Below are 20,292 nucleotides of genomic sequence, written 5' to 3'. Positions count from 1 at the left end.
TGGACTCTGGGGCCAGCAGAGACTCTCTGGGTCGTGCTGGTCCAGCCTTGCCGGAGGACTGCAAAGTGGGGGTGCTGCCTTCTGCCTCCCGGCCACCCCCCGCCCACAGGGCCCCTCGATGGGCCTCACGCAGCCTCATTCAGATTCACTCTGACGCCGACTCCCGTGTGGTGCCCTGAAATTTCCACAGACACTTGGCATCCCAAGGTGGGCAAACTATTTTCTGGTGACTTACATGCAAATCTGCCCCCTGATCAATCTTCATGCCCTGGCGGATGGGGGCCTGGTTCTCATTAAATCCCTCTGAAATCAAGAAATCCAAGCCAGATAGGAATCTGGTGAGCACTGTTCCTGTCAGGCCCATCCAGGAGCCCCTGGACTCCGCTAGAGTCGGGCGACTTCTCCAGATGGACAATTCCAGAACCCTGCTTTTAGCCTTCCACCGCGGGACCCCAGATCTCTTATTACGGGGACCCTGGGTGATGGTGCTGAGGTTGGAAGGTTCTGTCTGACCTCACTCTAATCCCCGTTCAGTTTCTACAAGGCACAAATCTCCCTCATCTGTATGACGAGGCTAGTAGTTAATATGTGGCTCGCTCTACCTCTCCCTGCAGAGATCAAGAACAAATCTAAGACAGCTTTGCAAACTGTAAAGTGCCGCGCGAAATTTAAATACGAAACAAAGCTACAGAAGAGGTCTTCAAACACTATACAAGTAACGTTTCTCTCCCTGAAGCTTCCTCTTCGCCAGATCTGACTTTGGCCCCAGGACTTCCTGTACCATTCATTAAAAAGAAACAGCCTCCTTTGAAAGCCACAATTCATTAATTCCTCTTCTAATGCTGCTTCAAGACCTCAACGCCGTGGAACCTAAACAATTCGGGGGGACCCACGGAAGGCCTGCTGGTAATGTGGATGCTGCCCCTTGATCTGGACGCTGGGTTTCCATTAGCCACCTGCACGGCGCCTTTGCTCTTCGTGTGTTGTTTTTTTGAAAATCCAAAGCATTTTCATAAGCCAAGTCTTCCCCATTGTGTAACTGAGCAAATAATAGCTGCATTGAACAAAAAGCAAAAGAAATAAAGGGAAGGTAAAGAAAGAAGAGATTTAACCGGTTTCTGTCCAGTTCCACATTGGTTTCCACTCAGTACTCCAGCCAAGGAGAGAGATTCGGTGCCTCGGTCGGACCCGACCCCTGCTTAATTTATCTCCAATTTATCTGATCTCCAAGCCTGTCTTGGGCTTTCTTCCAAGTCCAGAACTGTTGCCTTTTTGAGGGTGCAAATCCTTTGAGAAACCTGGTAAGGGCTTACAGGCTTTCTCTTCAGAAAACCACCTGTACCTGTAAAGTTCTGCCACAGACTCTCTAGAAGGACCACGCTAGGAGGCCGTGGGCCCCAGGTGAAACACATCTGCTCGCTTCTGATAAACATGATGTTCGAGAGAACAAGGAGCAGCCCAGAGGGTGGTGGACACTGTCAGAGGCCAGCCTAGGCCAACCTAAAGCATCACTCGGTGACACAATTTCAAGGACAACTGAAGGAGGCTGCACATTCCAGCTCCTACAGGGAACAGAGTGTAAACAGGATTTCCAGTGACGACAGAAAAGGAAGGAAAAAGGATCAAGTTGTGTTTACTGAGCACAGAGTCCAGGGAGGCCTGGGGGGTGGATGGGGGGCATGGGGGACGGGGGTCCGCGTTCACAAGGAGCCAAGGCGACAGGCACACCACACGGTGTAGAACACGACAGACCCTCACCAGGGCGGACCCCTGACCTGTTGGGATAGCAGACGGCCAGGTGGTCAAGGGAAGACACCGTGACCTTGGGAAGACACCGTGACCTTGGGAAAATGCTGAGCTTGGACAGACGCCGGCTTTTTTTAAGTTTCTGCTTCCTCTCCTGTCAAATGCAAGGCTTGGCCCCAGGGTCTTCTAAGTCCCTTCCTGCTCTCGACAGAGCGGAAAGCAGGTCCCGGGCGCATCACAGGTAGAGCTCCAGGACATGCGTCTGCCCGACGACAGCCTACAAAACACCGCCAGAGTGTGCCAGGAAGGTCCAGCCTGGCGCCTCTGCCCGGCCGTCCCGCAGGCCAGCTGCTCACTTCTTGGAAAGAGGGGCCCCAAGTCATTCACTCTGGCCAGTGGGGCATGTTAATCCCTCTTCTGACCTTTGGGACCCTCGGGACAGCCCGAGGTGGGGAGGGCGACGTGCCTGACGGGCAGCGTGGACCGAAATGTCAGGGGAGGGCTGCCCCCTTGACCACATTAACTGCATGTTCGGAGGAGCCACATGGCGGATGCTCGGTCCCTCAATAAAGACACGAGAAAAGGAAGGCCCAGAGGGGCTAAATGGCTAGTCCAAAATGATGGGGTGGGGCCAGGTCCCGAAGGAAGGAAGAGGAGGGAGGGGGGAGGCAAGAGGGAAGGAGGGAAAGGAAACTGCATGTAAGTCCAGGTGAGGGTGAATGCAGATCTCCTCCTCACCTGCCCGGGAGGACCATCAGCCGTCACTGCCTGGCCCAGGGACACGCCCGTGGCCCCGCGCCCATCCCCCTGATGGATCCGCGAGGGACACCCCCTACCGGAGAGCCAGTCCACGACCTGCCTGCTGACCCAACGACTCAGCGAGGACTGGCCCAAAAAGATGAGCTGGCCCAAGCGACTCCCGAGTGCCGGAAGCCAACATGGCCCAGGGGCAGGTCCCGCTGAGGACTGCCGTGCGTTGGCTGGAGGCCATTCCTGGGCCAGGTGCACGCTGGGTGCGCAGCAGAGGCCAGGTGACAGGGCAGAAGCATGAAGGGGTGAGGAGAAGGGGGGCGGGGGCGGGCATCCAATTCTTGGAAAGCAGCTTCATTTCTCAAATCCTGGTTCTCGGGTCCTCCGTAACCGACTATGCTTGGTCTCGATCCTTCTAATAATCCTTTTTCTTCCTCTTGAGCAAGTTTTTATTTAAAAAAAAGTTTTTTAATGTTTACTTATTTTTCAGAGAGAGAGAGAAAGAGACAGAGCACAAGTGGGAGAGGCACAGAGACAGAGAGGGAGACCCAGAATCTGAAGCAGGCTCCAGGCTCCGAGCTGTCAGCACAGAGCCCGACACGGGGCTCGAACCCACGCACCGTGAGCTCGTGACCTGAGCCGAAGTCAGCTGCTCAACCTGCTGAGCCACCCGGGCGCCCCACTCTTGAGCAAGTTGGAGTGCATATTTAATTGGATGTGATCTGAAGGAACTTTCTAGACACTGGCTCTATTTTTACAGACAAGTAAAGTGAAGGCCAAGGAAATTAACGTAGGCAAAATGCTCACAGGCTCATAACTGAAACTCGTCTATACTCAGGACAGATGAAAGCGCTAAGCTCTTTGCGTGGACGCTTTCTGACCAGAGAATAAAATACACTCACTCTGCCCTTCCCAAGTGCAGTCGGCCCGGCAGCTTTAAACAATGAACTAACAAAGGGGTAAACTCAAGCCAGAGAGATAGGAAAATGTGGGAGTTTCTGATTAGATCGGTTCTTTGTCGTCTGAGCGGGGGTTTAGCCAGAGATTGGGAGGCTCTTGAAATAAACAATGGTGGACTCTTCCTTCACTCACACCTTTTATCTCCAAACCCTCAAGTATGTTAAAAATTTCTCATCTGTCCTCAGGCAGGCCGGGTAGGAGGGTTAACACAACTAACACAGGAGGCTTTTAAGAAGGCAGGTGCCATTCTGAGCGTAACCCCTCACCGGGAGTGGCTCGGGTTTCTCATCTGTCCACATTCCCCAGATTGTACTTTGCTGGCCCGCGACCTCACTCAGATTCAACTGCACCCTTGACTTAATGAGGCGGCACCGATGTGAGGCATTTTCACGCAGAGGTTTTGAAAGAGGCTGAGCGCCGTCTCAGGTTGGACGCATGGCTGAGGGGCTGCCCTGTGCCTGCTCCTGGGTCACCCCCTCTGACCCTGTGAGGTCAGCCCCTGCCCCAGGGGGTGTCCACGCTCGGCAGGTGCAGAACGGGTGCCTCTAGGTCATCTGGCCAGGGGCAGTCCAAGCAGGCCTGGGAGTCACTCCGTGGACAATGCGGGCCTTAGCCTGCTCTGTCTCAAGGGCATATGAAAGAGGCTCTCAACGACCGTACACACTGGGGCCAGACCCAAACTGCAAAAAATAACCGCTTAGTGGTAGCCAGGGGGTGGGGGCCGGGGGGCAGGGGGACGATGGGAGTAACTGCTTATCGGGTGCAGGCTCTTCTCCCAGGGTGATGAAAACGTTGCAAACCAGAGAGAGGCGGTGGCTACACAACACGGGGAAGGCACTAGATGCCAGGAAATGGTACACTTTAAAACGGTTAACTGAGGGGCACCTGGGCGGCTCAGGTCATGATCCCAGGGCCGTGGGATCGAGACCCGCGTCACGCTCGCGCTGAGTGTGGAGCCTGCTTAAAATTCTCCCTCCCTCTCTCTCTCTCTCTGTCCCTCCCCTGCTTGCTGCCATGTGCACGTGTGTGTGCATTCTCACTCTCTAAAATTAAAAAAAAAAAAAAAAATAGAGGCATCTGGGTGGCTCAGTTGGTTAAGCATGCAACTTCAGCTCAGGCCGTGGTCTCACAGATTGTGGGTTCGAGCCCTGCGTCTGGCTGTGTGCCAGAGCCTGGAGCCTGCTTCGGATTCTATGTCTTTGAGCCTCCCTCTCTCTGCCCCTCCACTGATCACGCTCTGACTCTCTCTCAAAGATAAATAAACATTAAAAAATTTTTTTTAAATAATCAATCAATAATAAAGTACAATGGCGAATTGGATGTTACATGAATTTTACTGCAAAACAACACAAAACACTCCCAAACCCCACACAATCAGAAAGGTCTGGAGATCCCCGGTCTGAAAAGTAGCCGCTGAAAAGAATTAGCAGGTGATTCTGACGTGGTCTAGACAGAGGGCGCCTGGCCAGGGCCGGCCCTCCTCCAGAAGAGGAATCCGGGTAGCTGAAAGGTAGCTTCCTTTAAGAGCAACTCATTCCTGAATCGTATCCTTGACTTTCAGGTAAATTTAGAGTTCTAAAAGAAACGTGATCAGCTGTTTACCCTAAGAATTAGCTCTGTGGCTCACGTTTGTGGCTTGCAATTTGTTTCCACTGGCCAGCACTGGACCCAGAGACCCTAGCCCACGTGAGCCATGAAGCGCCCTCCCAGGACCAAGGTAAAGGGGGGCGGGCAAGGAAGGAGTGCCTTAGGGCACACGAGGTGGGCTCCAGGATTGGGATTCTCTACTTACTAGTGACTCTCTGAACTTGAACTTGAATGAGGTACTCCCTTGAGCCACATCTCTGATCTGTAAAATGGGCAGGACAACAAGAGTGTCGCAGGGCTTGAGCAGATACAACGTGCGGAGGGTGGTGACTGGAAGCCTTCCCAGGCACTGGCAGAACCGTGGGAACGAGCCTCGGTCTCCCCTGCGGAGGAGGAACGGCGCTCTGCCCTCGGCTGGCACACTTCCCTAGGAGATGTAGGGCCAAGTTCTGGTACTTGCTGGAGACACGGCGACACGGCCACTCACACTGGTCTTAAAGTGATGAGAAACAGAGTCGGGGCTCATTTCTGCTCCCTGCCTTGGTCCATCATCTTGAGCAGCCAACATTAAAGCAGGTGCTTTAACAAACCATGTCTGGCGGTGGTAACAAGGCGCTTGCTAACAGGTTAAGACTCTAATTCGGAGTTGCTGGGATGACAGGCAAATCACAGAATCGGGCACCAGCAAAACTCTGTACATCCCCATTGAAACCCCGGGAAGCCCCACCGCACGATGAACTTGACACAAATCAGGTCTTGAATATTAAAATGCACAAAGAAAAAACTGCATTTATGTTCCCGTGGGGGGAAAGCCACAAACACTGACCACATATGTTAAGAACCTCCCCCCTCTTTTTTTTTTGGCCACAGCCAACAGATGATCTCTTTAAATGCTGTAGGACACACATCCACTCCCCTAAATTTCAGCCCCCAAAACAAGCTCTCCAGGCTCCTGGGAGCCCTTTATGCCAAGACAGAGACAAGGGGCACCACTCTGGCTCCTGTCTAGAAGGAAGGCGCTGTCCCACCAGCCTGCTTCCTCTTCACAGACAACCTGCCGCCCCGGGAACCCTGTCTGGTTCAATGCCAGGAAAAGCAAGCCACGTGAATACCACTCAGGTTGCTGCTGGGGTAGGAGAGGGGTCCCAGGCAGGGGCTCCCACTAACTTCCTGCTGTTTACTCAGGAGGGGGTGGCCTGCACTTGCCAAGCTGCACCCCGCATCCAACCCCGGGGATGAGACCACGTGGGGGTCGGACAGGGAGTCGTGTTGTACAACCCACTGGTGTCTATCACGTTTATCTAGAGAAAAGAACCAAGCTTCGTGTTTGCTCGCTGATTTCAGAACCCCTGGCATTCTGGCCAATGCCAGGCCAGAAGAATGCTAGGAATTTGGATGCCTTTCACTGGGTTTTGCTGCAATCCAAACAGACCACAGCCTCCAGGGCAAGGGGCTGTACTTATAAGGCAAGGGCAGAAGTATTTTAAATCCTGAGACCTCAGTGTTGGGGGCGGGGCGGGGCGGGGCGGGGCGGGGCGGGCCCCCCCCCCCCCCCCGCACTGACCCTGGGGTCAGAAGGCTCCTAAATTCCTTACATCACTATTAAAAGCCCCCAGGGCGTAACCTGCAGACATCCCAAACATTCTTTCCGTCCTAAAGCACTTGCAGATACTGGGGAACAAGGAGACCTGATCCACAAGGTGGGGGGATAAGAATGTTGGAACAGAATCCAGCCATCTAGCCCCCTCCCCAGTTGAACAGAGGATACATAAGGCTTAAGGAAAAACCTGGAAGAAGTCAAGCAGCTGTCCACTTCATTTGGAAGGGCTTTTATCACTCAGACACGATCTGGAAGGCAGCAGCCTCTAAGCCACTCCTTACGAGCTCCCCTCTCCTACCCAGAGGCTCCACGTAATTCTATCTGATCCTTTCACCCGGGGGAGGACACGTGTGTGGTTTTTAAACACAGGAAGCCTGCACCACGCTGTGTAGATGACCCCACCGAGGTGACCGTCCCATGGCTGGCCAAGCGAGTGAGAATCACGAGCTGCTAGGATCCCACTTTGGAGTGGAATCCCATGCGGACTCCACTTCCCCGAGGAGCAGGGAGTTACATCCGGACTTATCCGGTCACGACATGGTGCGCCTGGAACTCACGAAGTAACACTGTATGTCAACTGCACCTTCAATAGTAAAAGTTAAAAAAAAAAAAAAAGGAAAAGCCAAGAAAATACCCGGGAACGTTCTACGAGGACACCATTCTCTCTTTCTCGCTGCTGCGGCACGCCTGCTCCTGGTGACGGCTGGTAATGCTTCCTCCTAACGTCCTGCCAACGCGTTTCTGGGACAAATGCCCTCCCAGAGCTCCGGGGTGGGCGACCCGTAACCGCGGCCACATGGCACTCTCTCAACCCGCACCCCGTCGCCGGTGGTCATTGTTTGGGAGCTCATAACCTCTCCCGTTGTAAGAATAACTCCTTTGTGCATACACAGAAGGACAGCCAACCTGGGCTCTGCCCCATGGCTGTCAGGGCAGAGCAAGCTGCCCATCTGGTTTCTGGGTAGAGCGAGAATGTTCCTGGCACCAGAAAGGGAAGTCACCGGTGCCACCTGACCTTCCCGTGTTGGGGACCCTGAGAGCGGAGGAGGATAAGAAGACAAGAGAGCCCCGAGGGAGATGTGTGCCGTGCGATAAACGGCCAGGAAGCTTCCAGAAGTGACTCCTCCCTCGGGAGTTGCTCTGCAGGTGTACGGGCCCATCTCCCCATCCGGGTCTGTGCACGTTGGCCACGACACCACACACAGTCTCCACGAAGCAGGCCCGGGGCGGCCACCCATCCCAACACCCTGCCTGCGCGGCTTACCTGCCACGGGCTTCCAGACGTCAGAGCAGAAGTCCCGGGAACCGGCCTTCCTTCCAGAGAAGGGGGGGGGGGGCTGCAAGACACAAGGGGGGGGCCTAGGGTTCAGGGCGTCGGTCGGCCGGAACCCCTTCCAGGTCTAGAGTCCCCTGTGCTCCGAGCCACGTTCGCACGGCAAGGTGGGGATGCTGGGGACCCTCCCCGGACAGCCGCCCCCACCCTACTCCCCAGGAGTCCCTGAGACCCACTGCAGCCCCGCTTTCCCTCTGCAAGCCCTGCCCTGGCAGGGCGGACCCCAAGCATGCATCCCCCCAGTCAGCCTCCCACACAAAGACCTGTGTCAGAGTTGGCCTCCCGGGCAGCCCGGCCTGCGACAAGGGCTTTTTTCTTCCTTGGCTGTTTCTTTCCCCAGTGCTGTGTTTTCCCTCACTTGCTCTTACATCTGCCGCAGAGACCGGCAGTCTTAGCTCCACACGACAATCTCAGGAGCTGAACCCCAGAGACACAGTCCAGTTGCCTTGTCGGCAGTGGGGTTTGCCTCCTCACGCACACCACGCAGGGCCGCTCAGGAGGAGGTGGTTCGAATCCCACCTAACTAACGCGACGCTACAGAGCCCACGGCCGCGAAGGACTCCTGAAGCGGGGATGGCAGGACAGAGCAGCGGGACTGAAGGTCACCAACGCGTGACTCTCAGCCACTGCCTCCCGGCCCCATCTCGTCGTGGAATGTGAGGCTGAAATCTCATTCTGGAGGCCCTCCTTAAATCAAGGCCCCCTGGCCCCCTGCCCCTTCCCCGGAACAGACCCTCTTCCGTGTAAATATTTCACACGCGATGAAAAGGGGCATCATTAGGAATCATTCCCTGTGATCTGAGATGGGGCGGGGGCGGGGAGTATGTTGTCTGCCCTCCCACCCCACCCCCCCCCCCGCCCGGGGGCTTCAAACGTAAACAATTTCCAGATGTACAGAAGGGCGTGGGGACAGAGGAAGAAACCAACCCGAAGCGAAGAGAAAATGTGGCACGTACACAGTTAATCTCGAGGTAGACGGAACTTCTAAACTTCGCAAGCAATGAATGAAATCACAGAGGCAAGGCAGACAGCTCGATCAAAGTCAACGAGCGCTGAAAAAGGCAACAATGTGAGAAAATATATTCAAACACGACAGAAGATTTAGATCCTAAAAGAGTCAGAAAAAGGCGGGGGGTGGGGACAGGACGTTCAAGGCACAGGAAACCAGAGGCCGCTGTCCACCCGGCACGTTGGTTTGGGATGCGTCCACCTTGCTACCCACGGGGGCCAAGGAACTCCCTGAATATTCACCAAGACTCAAGGAGACTCAAGGGACTCCCCGAATATTCAGCAAGGTGCTCACGGCCCTTGGAAGACTGATGGCAAGACAGAACGGAGACCTCATCACGTTAAAAGGGGATAATGTGCTCAAGGCGCCAAGAAAGGACAGGAGGTGGTGACAATGTTAACACAAGGGGGCTCACGGGGGCTTCTGCGTCTTCAGACTTCTCTGATCCCAATTTGTTCGACGGTGAGGACAGGATAGCCCGCGTTTCCCATTGCGAAAAGTCACTCCTCCCAAGTCACGATACCGGCCTACGCCAGAACTCGGGGTGCCTCCTTTCCTGTTCCCCAAACCCCTCCAATCTTGGCTGGGGTCTTGGGAATCTCGAGCCTCGTTCTGACCGGGTGCCAGCTCTGGGGGGGCCTCGTTCCCCTGCTCTGGTCCCTGTGCGGGCTGGGTAGTTGGGAGGCCGGCGAGGCCGGAGTTCTGGAGGAGCACCTCCACGTGGTCCCTGCCTTGGCCTCCCTCACCCCTGCTGCGGCTCACCCCGCCCCGGGCTACCCAGAGCCCATCTCCCAGGCACAAAATAAACGTCTGCTGGGAAACTGCAGGCTGCTACCTCGTCTTAACTCGAGAACGTTGCCAGGATTTTTCTTCGTGAAGAGATTACCACAACACGCTTACTCACTGCTGAATGAAGGGCTGAGTCACTCGGCATTTGGGGTAAGGACCTTGCAAGCTCTCTGGGCTCTCCATTCGCTCCTTCCAGAGGATTATTTAGGGAGAGAACTTTCGCTTACAGACCCGTGGCCCTGAAGCTGAGTTGTATTGCATCACACGAGTCTCTGGCAGACGGGGGGGTGACTGGGTCAGCTCCTACCTTATACCTAATACCCCGTGTTGCCCAACAAGCTGGCTCAGAGCTGTCTGTGTTGGACCCTGGGCAGGTACTTGGTGCGCGTGCACACACACGCACACGGAACCCTCTGGCAATTCGGTGTTGAGAGTGCAGGAAGGGAGGGGGTCTGGCTGTGAATGGTCCTGCCCGGGAGGTCCAGGGGGGATGGACTGAGTGGACAGGACCTGCTGGCCCCTCTCCAACTCCCTAGCTCCATCCTCCACCCCTCCAAAAGCCCCAGGTTTCTGCACAGAGACCAGCTTTCCTGGAGGAGAGCTGGTGTGATATTTCGGGGAGGCGCTGCTCTCCCCAGGGAGTGGCCATATGCCTCTGTGGGCCCCCCAGCCCCCACGGCCCCCCAGAAGAATCCACAGGACTTAATGCATGTTCGTCAAGTGGGCATCAAGTCCTGAAGTCGGGAAGACGCCTCACTCCCTGGTTTTATTTCAAGAAACGTCAACGCTGTCATTGGACAAAATTAAGGGAAATCTCCAAGAACCACCGAGCTGTCAAAAAGCAACGCGGAGGATATGCAAGATTCTGTTGATCTGGGGAGTCTCCAAACACAAGTGTCTTTGCCCACAGTCCAATGTCCCTGTGCACCTGTCAGTAGCTGTTTTAGCAGCTTACGGTCTCGGCTGAAGACACAAGTACAGAGGGTTTACCCTATTTGAAAAAGGTCTGGAAGGCTGGGTGCATGAATACTAAGAGGCTGGTGACATTTAGACGGGAAACTATATTCCTACCAACACAGAGGTGACAGCTTGGCCCTCCATTCTCACCCCAGGACGGTCGCCAACAAGACGCTCAGCCAGGCCTTCCATTTCCTCTGTTGTAACAGGGGAATTGTGCCCCCCTGCCCCACACGTTCCTATGTTGGAGTCTTGCCCTAACCCCCAGGACCTCAGAACGTGACCTTATTTGGAAATAGGGTCTTTACGGAGGGAATGGAAGGAAAACGAGGTCCTTAGGGTGGGCCCTGATCCTATCTGACTTTACAGAGGGGGAGATCTGGAGGCGCGCATGCACACACATGCACACGCATGCACACACACACACACGTACAGGGATAACGCCATGTGAAGGTAGAGGCAGAGATCAGGGGATGTGTCCACAAGCCAAGGAACCTCAAGGATGGCCAGCGAATCACCAGAAGCAGGGGGAAAACGTGGGACAGACGCGCCCTCACCCCCTCAGAAAGCTCCAGTGCTGTCGATGCTCGATCTTAGACGTCTCACCTCCAGACCCGTGAGACGGTACATTTCTGGTGCTTAAGCCACCCACGGCGTACTTGGCTACAGCAGCCCTAGGAATCCGTAACACCGTCTCTGCGAGACGGGAAAAGAAATTCCCATGATCCCTCTCGCCCACCTCAGGGGCTGCTGTGGGAATGGCAGACTTGCTGAGGTTTCCAAGCCACCAGGAGGGACATGTATGGATCCATGTGCTGAAGGAACCTTCGCACCCCGAGCCTGCCGGACTCTGGAGTGTCTCCACGGCAGGAACTGGCTCCCCCTCATCACACAGCTGTCCTAAAAGGGACCACAGTAGCAGAACAAGAGGAGAAAGCAGAACCAGATAAATTCCCGTCCTCTATCAGCGGCAAACTTTGGCCCAAGAGCCAAATCCGGTGCTGCATCTGTCTTCGCGTGGCCCACGAACGAAGAATGTTTTTACATTCGTAAATAGTTTGGGGGGAACAAACACAAGAATGTTTCGTGACGTGAGCATTCTATGAAATGCAAGTTGCAGTGGCCATAAGTCAAGTTGTATTGAACAAGCCATACCCGTGTGTGTACGTTCTGTCCTTAGTTCTTTTGTATGTCCAGGACTCAGCAGCCGGGCCGGAGACGGGACACGAAGCCGGAAAGAGTCACTGTCTGACCTTCTACGGGGAAAGTCGGCCGACCCCATTTCCCTCCCGGCCCTACTTGCGCGATGGGGCAGAGGGCCAGGCCGCGATTGGCTCAGGCCAAGGGGAAGTGGGCATATATCCACAGGTGCCTGGCTAAACGCCAGACGTGCTGGCCAAGATGCTAGGTAGGAGGAGATATGGCAACAAGGAGGGAAAGAAAACAATAGGGGTTGTGGCCAGAAACAGAAGAGAGAACTGGCCCCAAAGGCAAACTTCATCAATTCAAAATGGTTATCTAGACCTACCTCTGACCTCAGTAATGGAGGCATCCCTGACCTCCCAAGGGCAGCGGTGACCCCCACCCCCGACCCCGACCCCCAAGGGCAACACCAGTAGTTTTTATGCAAGTGACCCTCAAGACAAAGCGGGATCTCCTGGCCTGACCGTGGACTTCACCCCAGGCTTTTCATCACGGAAGAAAACCATCCCACTCCAAGATAACCAATTTAATAAAACTGAAAACGTGGCACTTTGGTAACGGGCAACGACCTTTGTATCTAATGTTATCAAAATTGAAACTCGACACTGTTAACGGACAGCGTATTTAGCCAGGTGGTGGATTACAGAGCCAAGTGAAAGTGTCTGAAATCTCACCTGACACATGTGCTGAACTTTCCTCACACAGAATGGGGACCCGGCTCACGGACTTTTCCCATAATTACACAACATTTCAAGTCTTACAGGGTATGTGAGAAGCAATAGCCTTTCCTCTCTCCTGTATTAAACCTGTATTGAAAGTTAAGCACAAATGGGGCGCCTGGGGGGCTCAGTCGGCGGAGCGTCCGACTTCGGCTCGGGTCATGACCTCGTGGTTCGTGGGTTCGGGCCCCGCGTCGGGCTCCGTGCCGACGGCTCGGAGCCTGGAGCCCGCTTCAGATTCCGTGTCTCCCTCTCTCTTTCTCCCTCCACTCATGCTCTGGGTCTCTCGCTCTCAAAAATAAATAAACACAAAAAAATTAAATAAAAAAAAAACGGAAAATTAAGCACAAGGGGACAGGGGTTTATTGAGACAGACCGCCAGCCACCCACGGTGGTTTCTTTACGGGTCCACCCGTTCACTCTCCACGACTTGTGGGTTCCTCCGGGGCACCTGACGCGGGAACAAGTCCGTGGTTGGTCACTGTGTGCGATGGCCGGCGTTTCTGGCTGTCCCTCCTCCCCAGGGGGAGGCTTCCGTTTGTGTGTGTGACAGAGGCACTGTCTGTCCCCTCTCTGTCTCAGACACGTGGATTCGCACTCCTGTGGCCAGACGCTGCCTCTCGTCCTCTGGGTTTCTGTCCCCTCTGGTTGCAGCTGGTGTGGGGGGGGGGGGGCTGTTACGGAAATCTTTCTGTATTTAACGATCACATGAAACAAATGGCCAAGTGTGCACAAGGGCAGCTTCCACGAAAATCAGCTGGAATATTCCGCAAAGGCTCCATGAAGGTGAATCGCTTAAGAGCAGGTGGCCAAATGAGACGGCACTGAACACCTGAGGAAAAAATTAGACGACTGGACCCAGGCTGCTTCCCTGGTGTCTTTGTGCTGTTATGTGACTTGAAGCCGGAAAACAGGGGGGTTTGCTGTGGTTCGTGCCGGACCCTGCTCTCAGACTCGCTTGGAGAAGAACTTCACCCAATGGAAGATGCGTGGGCCTGGGCTTTCGCATTAAAAAAAAAAAAAGAAAGGAAGAAAGAAAGAAAAACAAAAAAAGGAAAGTTGTTCTTCCAGGCTTTGACTAACTTTTCCACCTTGCTGGGTGGTTATGTAAGGACGCGGGCGATCTGACCCGCTTGTGATCCTGGGCTTCCCGTGGGGGACCAGAAGTGTAAGTCCAGCGTCTGGCCAAGTGACAATGAAGGAGACAGCTTCCCCAGGGCAGCATCCGGGGCTTTTGAGTCTGGCCCCCGTAACTTTTCCCCCGAATAAGTGGGAGGCAGACGAGCTCCAGTCAGGGAGGGAGTGGCGTCTGGGAGCGGCCCGGGTGGCGGAAGGCAGCCTCGTGGATGCAGGACGTCCGTGGGCCCACGGGGCAGCTCGGCCCTTCACCAGCTCGACGGCCTCGGGTAAACGGCCTAACTTGAGTCTGCGCCTCGGTTTCCTCAAGGGTAAAACAGGGCTCTCCGAGCCATGCTAGAGTCCGTCCAATTAGGCTTTTCTTTTTTCTCTTTGGAACGCGCAAGACCAGATACTTGGTGCCGACTAAAGAGCAGAGACCCCCCAAAACGCCTGGGGAATAAATAGACGGGTGAGAACCTAACGTTCAACATTTGCATCAGGTGACGGTTCTCCGACTAGCCCGGCTCAGACCCGCTGGAGGCTTCACCACGTGACGGTGACGCGACCGGTGCCTGGAACAGACTTCGAGAACCACTGGACCAACGCATGATGGCTGCACACACACCTTCCCGCTCAGCCTCTTGGCTGTTTCCCACAGTGACACCGTGAGGTGGGGGCAAGGCAGGAACTGTTGAGCCCATTTCCGAGATGGGAGAACGAAGACTGGACGCTTTGGATGGCCGAGCCGAGGTCCGGTGGCGGAGAGCGGGGGTCACGAGGCACGGTGCCAGGCCAGCACCCGTGACCGAGCCACAGAAGAAAGGTCAAATGCAAAGCCAACAGAGGAGGACAGAGCAGGCTGCGGTAAGACTGACGTCTCCAAGGCAGGGAGATTAAAAACACCTCTCAGGGCTTTTCAAGCAGGAGGAAGTCAAATGGGCCGCTTGAACGAGGCGAAGGGAGTTCAGGAGCGAGTCCTGGGCGAGGGCGCAAGTCGAAGTCTGGTGTGCTGAACACCCGGACGCTGTCAGATACAGAACAGGGACTCGAGTCCTGGCTCTGTCCGGATGCTGTGACCGTGGGAAGTCTCACCCCTTTGCCTCAGCGGTGGGCAGGGCGGGGAATCACCTGACTCAGGCTTTGTTCCAGAACCCCACGGCTACCTCCTCCCCCGGGGCGCCCTCCGTGTTTGCTCGCCCCTCCCCGACGGCAGGGAGAGCCCAGGGCCGCCAGCCGCCTGACCTCTCGGATTCTCCCTCCTGGGGTCCAACCTTCACCCTGGCAACCTGTCACCTCAGCAACAGTGAAAGAGACAAGAGGGAGAAATGCAGCTGGAGCCCCACGGGGTCGGCTTTTCCAACCGATTCCAGTTCCCTTCCACGCCTGACTCATCCCAGACTAAGGCCCTCGAGAGCCCCCTCCGCTATTCAGCCTCGTAAAGGGGCCCGGGGGGCCTCCGCCAGCCTCGCCGCGGGGACCGTGGAAACACCCACGGTTTAGAAAGCCCAGCCAGAGCGGTGGAGCAAAGGGCAGGATACTGACTAGGGGCATTAAATGATTCATAATTCGTTAAATTTGACTACACATCACAGACCGCTCCCCTCCGCAGATAACAAGCCTTACCCGCGAAGCATAGATAGAAACTGGGTCAGTGACAGAATCACTGACTGGAATAAACATTTTCTGAAGCCCGAGACCCGAATGTGACAAGAGGACCATTCTGTAGTTTTAAATATTTACCCGAAATGAATCTGCAGTTTCTAGATCTCCTTGTTGAGATAAGCACATTGTTATCCCGAAATGCAAAGCAGTCCCCATCCTCGGGGAATATCCTACTTATTAAACTTTAAAAAAAAACAAAACAAAAAAACGCAATCTTCAAACAAGAAAAAAAGAAAGAGTTAAGAAAACCTTGCAAACTTGGAAAAGCCATCGGAGCGGTGTGCGCCCGGGAAAGGTCGCCCTTGGGGGCACGGGGTTGGGCGACCACCGTGCCCCCCTGCCCATCGGCAAGGCTGGCAAAGGGCATAGCTGTGTGGAACATCAGCTCCCTCTTGGTCCCCCCAGCTCCCAGCTACAGGGTGAACGTGTGGAACCGGGTCCTGGTCAGAACGCAGCAGTCCAGGTGGTTATCGGGGGGGGCGTGAAAGGTGGGTTCTCACTGCCATCTCGCACTTCCCAACAAAGCCACCTGCACCCGTGTGATCGGTGTCTCCGCCCAGCGACTGCTCTGGACACCTGCTTCCGCTTGCCTTCCTGATCAGCAACCACCGATTAAACAGGAGAGGTTAACACCACTATAAACGCGGCTCGAGCTTCGGGGGCTGCTGCTCATTCGGATTTGGGGGACACGAGCTTCGAGGGCCAACCGGCCACTCTGTCGTCTCACAGATCCCCACTGGGCCTCTGCTCCTCGTGAAGCACAGCGGGACAGCGCGGTAAGTAAGAAACTGGGGTTTTGCATCCTGGAGCTGGAAGGAAGAGAAAGCAGGCAGGGACATTCGAGGCTGGAAACGGAAGACACGGAGAGACAAAGTCCTCGTCCGAGCGCAGAACGAGGAGCAGGGACTCCTCGGAGGGGAAGGGGCTGCTGGGGCACAGAGAAGGCGCCACCCAGCAGGTCTCAAGGGAGGACGCCAGGCACACGGCACAGAAGTCCTTCTGCAGGTGCGCGGCCCGTGATCCCCGTGCGCCCTGCGCCCTCATTCCCACACACATCTGAACGTTCTCTGATGATCCTTGGAACACCTCCTGTCACACTGATGGCCGACAGTCATTAAGCCAGACCTTGCTGGCTGTCTCGGCTCTTGCTGGAGGGAGCCGAACTATCAGCCTTTCTCACGTCCCCAGGGAACCGTCACCAAGTCTAGACTACACGAAGGCCACACAGTATTGGATCTGTTGCCCCCTCGCTGTGCTGAAAAGATGCTCTCCAAACGGACAGGTGCAATCCCAACACCCCAGGCCTCAGCCGTCACTCAGCCTGGAGGGACACGCTCCTTGGGGCGGCCCTGGGTCAGTGCCCCAGCCTCCTGTCCTCCAAGGAACGGTTCTATGGCACAGTCACATGGTTCCTAGGACGATCCCCCGCATGAAGGAGCCCTAGCATCACGGTGACCATGAGCTCAGAAACTCACTCACCTTGTACCTGCTTATCCCCACTCCCAACTCACACTCCTGGCTCCCTGCTACCGGTCCCCAAGTCCTTACCTCAGGCTCTGCACTCAGGGGTCCCAAACCAGAACACAGGGCAAATGTGAAACAGAAACCTTTCCCTCTCCACCACCATCCCACTAATGAGATACATTTATATTCAGCTAAACTGGAGAAACGCAAAGGGTCCTCATACTCCAACTGACCTTTCACATCAAAATAAATTCGCTGTGGCTCACGTGCAGGCTGGAGGCCAAGGCCATCAGAGCCCATGGCTCCCAAGGAGTTCCTGACGCTAAGTTGGGCCTGGATCCCGGTTCAGGCCCCGCAGCCCCAGCCCACACCGGCAGGGACGCCCACCCCAGCCTTCTGGAAGCGCCACGAGCTGTGACTTTCAGTCAGCCGCATTCAGGGCTCTGCTCAAATGTCGCTTCCTCGACCCCCCAAGAACTTGGTGGCCTGAAACACCACCTCATTCGCTTTCAGTCTGGAAGCCAGAAATCTGAAACCAGTCCTAAAGTCAGGGTAATGGCAGGTTCCGTTCCTTCTGGAGGCTCTAAGGAGAGAATCTGTCTCCTGGCCTTTTTCGGCTTCTAGGGGCCACCTGCGTTCCTGGCTTGTGGCCCCTCCTCCATCCTCAAAGCCCACCACCCCGATCTTGGTCTCGGTCATCACGAGGCCTTCTTTAAGGTCAGATCCCCTTTGCCCGTCTCTTAAAATGACACTTGTCACTACATTATATTTAGGAGAATCCAGGGCGATGTCTCTCTCCATTAATCACATCTGCCAAGTCCTTTTCTACCATATAAAGCACCCCTCACAGGTCCTAGGATGAGGATGGGAAAATCTCGGGGGGCCGTCGTTCAGCCTCCCACATATCCATCCAAACCAGCACGCTTCCACCCCCCCGCCCCCTCGGCTGGCTTCGCGGATCACTCTAGACATTCTGTGCTGTTGTTTTGTTTATTTCCTTTCTCTTCCACCGGAGGAAAATGCTCCGAGAAGGCAGGGACTTCATCCTGTTCAGCCGGAACGCCCTGGAACACAGCTGGCGTGCGGTGGACACTCCGGGAGGCCCTGGAGGAGCCAGCAGCCGTCTCTGTAGGCAGCTAACCGGCTGGGCCCCTGGGGGCGGGAGCCGCCTGTCCGCTCACTGCCGTGTCGCCGGCCCCAGGCCTGCGCCTGGCCCCCGGGGACGACGCTCCATCACCGGGACCTGTCTGTCGCCTGATAGTAAAAGAAAGTCCCCCAGGTGGCTGCGATCTGCAGTTTGATGTTGGAGCAGCTCATCACCCGCCTCCCAAGGGGTCCCAGCCGCCCCGTCCTCCGCACACCTACCTGCCCGCCGCCTCACCCGCTTCCCCGGCTCCTGAACACAAGGTGCCCTGCTTGCCGGCCACCTGCCCGCGTGGAGCCCCGCCTTCCGGACCCATCCCAAGGCTCTTCCCCGCTTTGGCCCCGTGTCACCCCCAGCCTCCTTAGCGCCCACTGCCAATTCCTCTCACTGACCAGCTCCACTGCCTGACCCTAAACTCCTACACACACATCCTGCCCGCTCCAGTAGGGAAGGCCTCCCCAGGCCCTGCCCTGCCGGTGCAAAAGAAATAATAAACCCAGGGTCCAGCCCCTACCCATCCCCCCCCCACAAAGCCTGTCACTTCAGCTCTTGGCAACACCCCCTACCCCCCACTTAGAGGGTGGCACTTCCGAGGCCTCCCGCACACGTGAGCAACTCCCTGTTCCCTGGGGGTGAGTCTGATGAGCACTCCGGCTCTCCAGAAGGTGCTACATGTCTCCAGGCTCTCTCGCTCCTGCGCCTTCCAGCAGGCAGACCCGACTCTGCGTTTACGAGCTACCCGCCGCCGCTGGACAGGCCGTGAGCCCTAAGGCATCTCTGTGACTCCCAGCCTCAGCTCGGTGCCCACAGCGGCCGGCAGGAGGACGGAGCAAAGCCGGGGAAGCCAAAGGTGTGTCCCCAGGTGCCACAAGCCAGTCGGCCACGAGCAGGTGATGCCCTCTCCGTACCTGGGAGAGGCCCAGGCACCACGAGAGACCAAGATCCAGGACTGCCAAGCACAGCCGGGGCTCAGGGGGCATGGGATCGGCAGAGAACACACGCTGGCTCTCCAGAGACATCCCATTAAATGTGAATTTCGAATCCGCAGCGAGTAATTTTGTTAGCGTAAGTATGTCCCAAACAGTCAAATATAGCTGGATGTCGTGCATTTTCACTTGCTAAACCTAGCACCCCTACAGGGGTGGGGGGTGACGGGGTGGCCACTCCAGGCTGTGCCAGATGGGACTTCCCAAGAAGGCTCGCTTCAAGGGGAGAGGTGGGAGGAGGAGGGCAATCAGCGGCCAAGCCCGCCAGGGCCACTCCTGCCAGACTTCGCCAACAAAGAGGTGCGTGCGCTCCCAGATAGTAACTTCCCACTAAAGAACTTTGTTAAAAAATAAAATAATTCTTGCCGGCTAGAGAAAAGGGTTGTTTCCATTAATATTTTTCCATTCCTGCCATCATCTGCAAGAGCTCACAAACATACAGCCACTCTCCGGCAACAAAGATCGCCATGGAAACAGATCACCTCCATCCCCAAAATCATGACTTCGCCTCCCATTCCACCAGAAACAGACTACAGATTGTTACCAGAAAAATCCTTGTGCAAACAAACACAAGCCAACTGCCACTGAATGGCAGGAAATGTAGCCGTTTTTTCTAATTTTAACTTTCTCTAGGAATGCACTTGTTCTAAACACGCGGGGCACATTCTCCCCAGACCCACATGCGGAGCAATCTGGACCGCAGAGAAAAATGCGGATTTAGACCTGCCGGGGGGGGGGGGGGCGGCGCACATGGAACCCGGGTCCCAGCACTGACTCACGGATTTCTCTAGAATGACAGAGACTGACAGGAGCTCCCTGGACAGGAAAGTACTCCCAGACCAGGAGCCTAATTTCACAGGCACAGCCATGGCCCTGAGACTGGACCACAGGCCAGAAGTGGAACCCTCCAAAGCAATGCTGCAGATTATCCCCTCGGGAGAGGTTTCAGAATGTACGTTATTGGGACTGCTAACGCCCCTGTGGCCCAGTAACAAACTGGGAAGCAACGCTTGCAACACTCAAAGCCAAGAAAGTTTCATTCTCCAGCAAAATTCAAAGATATCCTGTAATCCAATAAGGAAAATGGGTTAAAAACCCTGAAAGGGACCTTCACCTCGGAAGAAACCAGAAAAGCCAATAAACATTAATATATAGCTATAGTCATGAAAGCATAAGTTAAAGCAAATCAGATGCCCTCTTCCTTCCATCAGACCTCCTCCCAAAATGAAAAGTCACACAACATGGGACAATGGTGGCGGTGTGG

General features: G+C 55.4%; 1 protein-coding gene across 4 annotated transcripts in view; it reads right to left on the bottom strand.

The window, feature by feature from the left end:
- Window positions 1-20,292, bottom strand: part of SH3BP4 (SH3 domain binding protein 4) — an 84,300-nt gene that overhangs the window by 39,631 nt on the left and 24,377 nt on the right. For 3 of the 4 annotated variants that reach the window (XM_042995736.1, XM_007082990.3, XM_042995737.1), the window contains 2 exons: window positions 8,933-9,028; window positions 7,908-7,980 (listed from right to left, as the gene is read on the bottom strand). The exons of the other annotated variant lie outside the window; for it this stretch is intronic. The gene's annotated coding sequence lies outside the window, so the exon portion shown is untranslated. The remainder of the gene's footprint in view (window positions 1-7,907; window positions 7,981-8,932; window positions 9,029-20,292) is intronic. 4 annotated transcript variants of the gene reach the window in all.

Source organism: Panthera tigris, chromosome C1, assembly GCF_018350195.1.
Source record: "Panthera tigris isolate Pti1 chromosome C1, P.tigris_Pti1_mat1.1, whole genome shotgun sequence".
Classification (NCBI taxonomy): domain Eukaryota; kingdom Metazoa; phylum Chordata; class Mammalia; order Carnivora; family Felidae; genus Panthera; species Panthera tigris.
The sequence above is the reverse complement of the archived record's forward strand: the minus strand, read 5'-3'. Positions and strand labels throughout refer to the sequence as shown.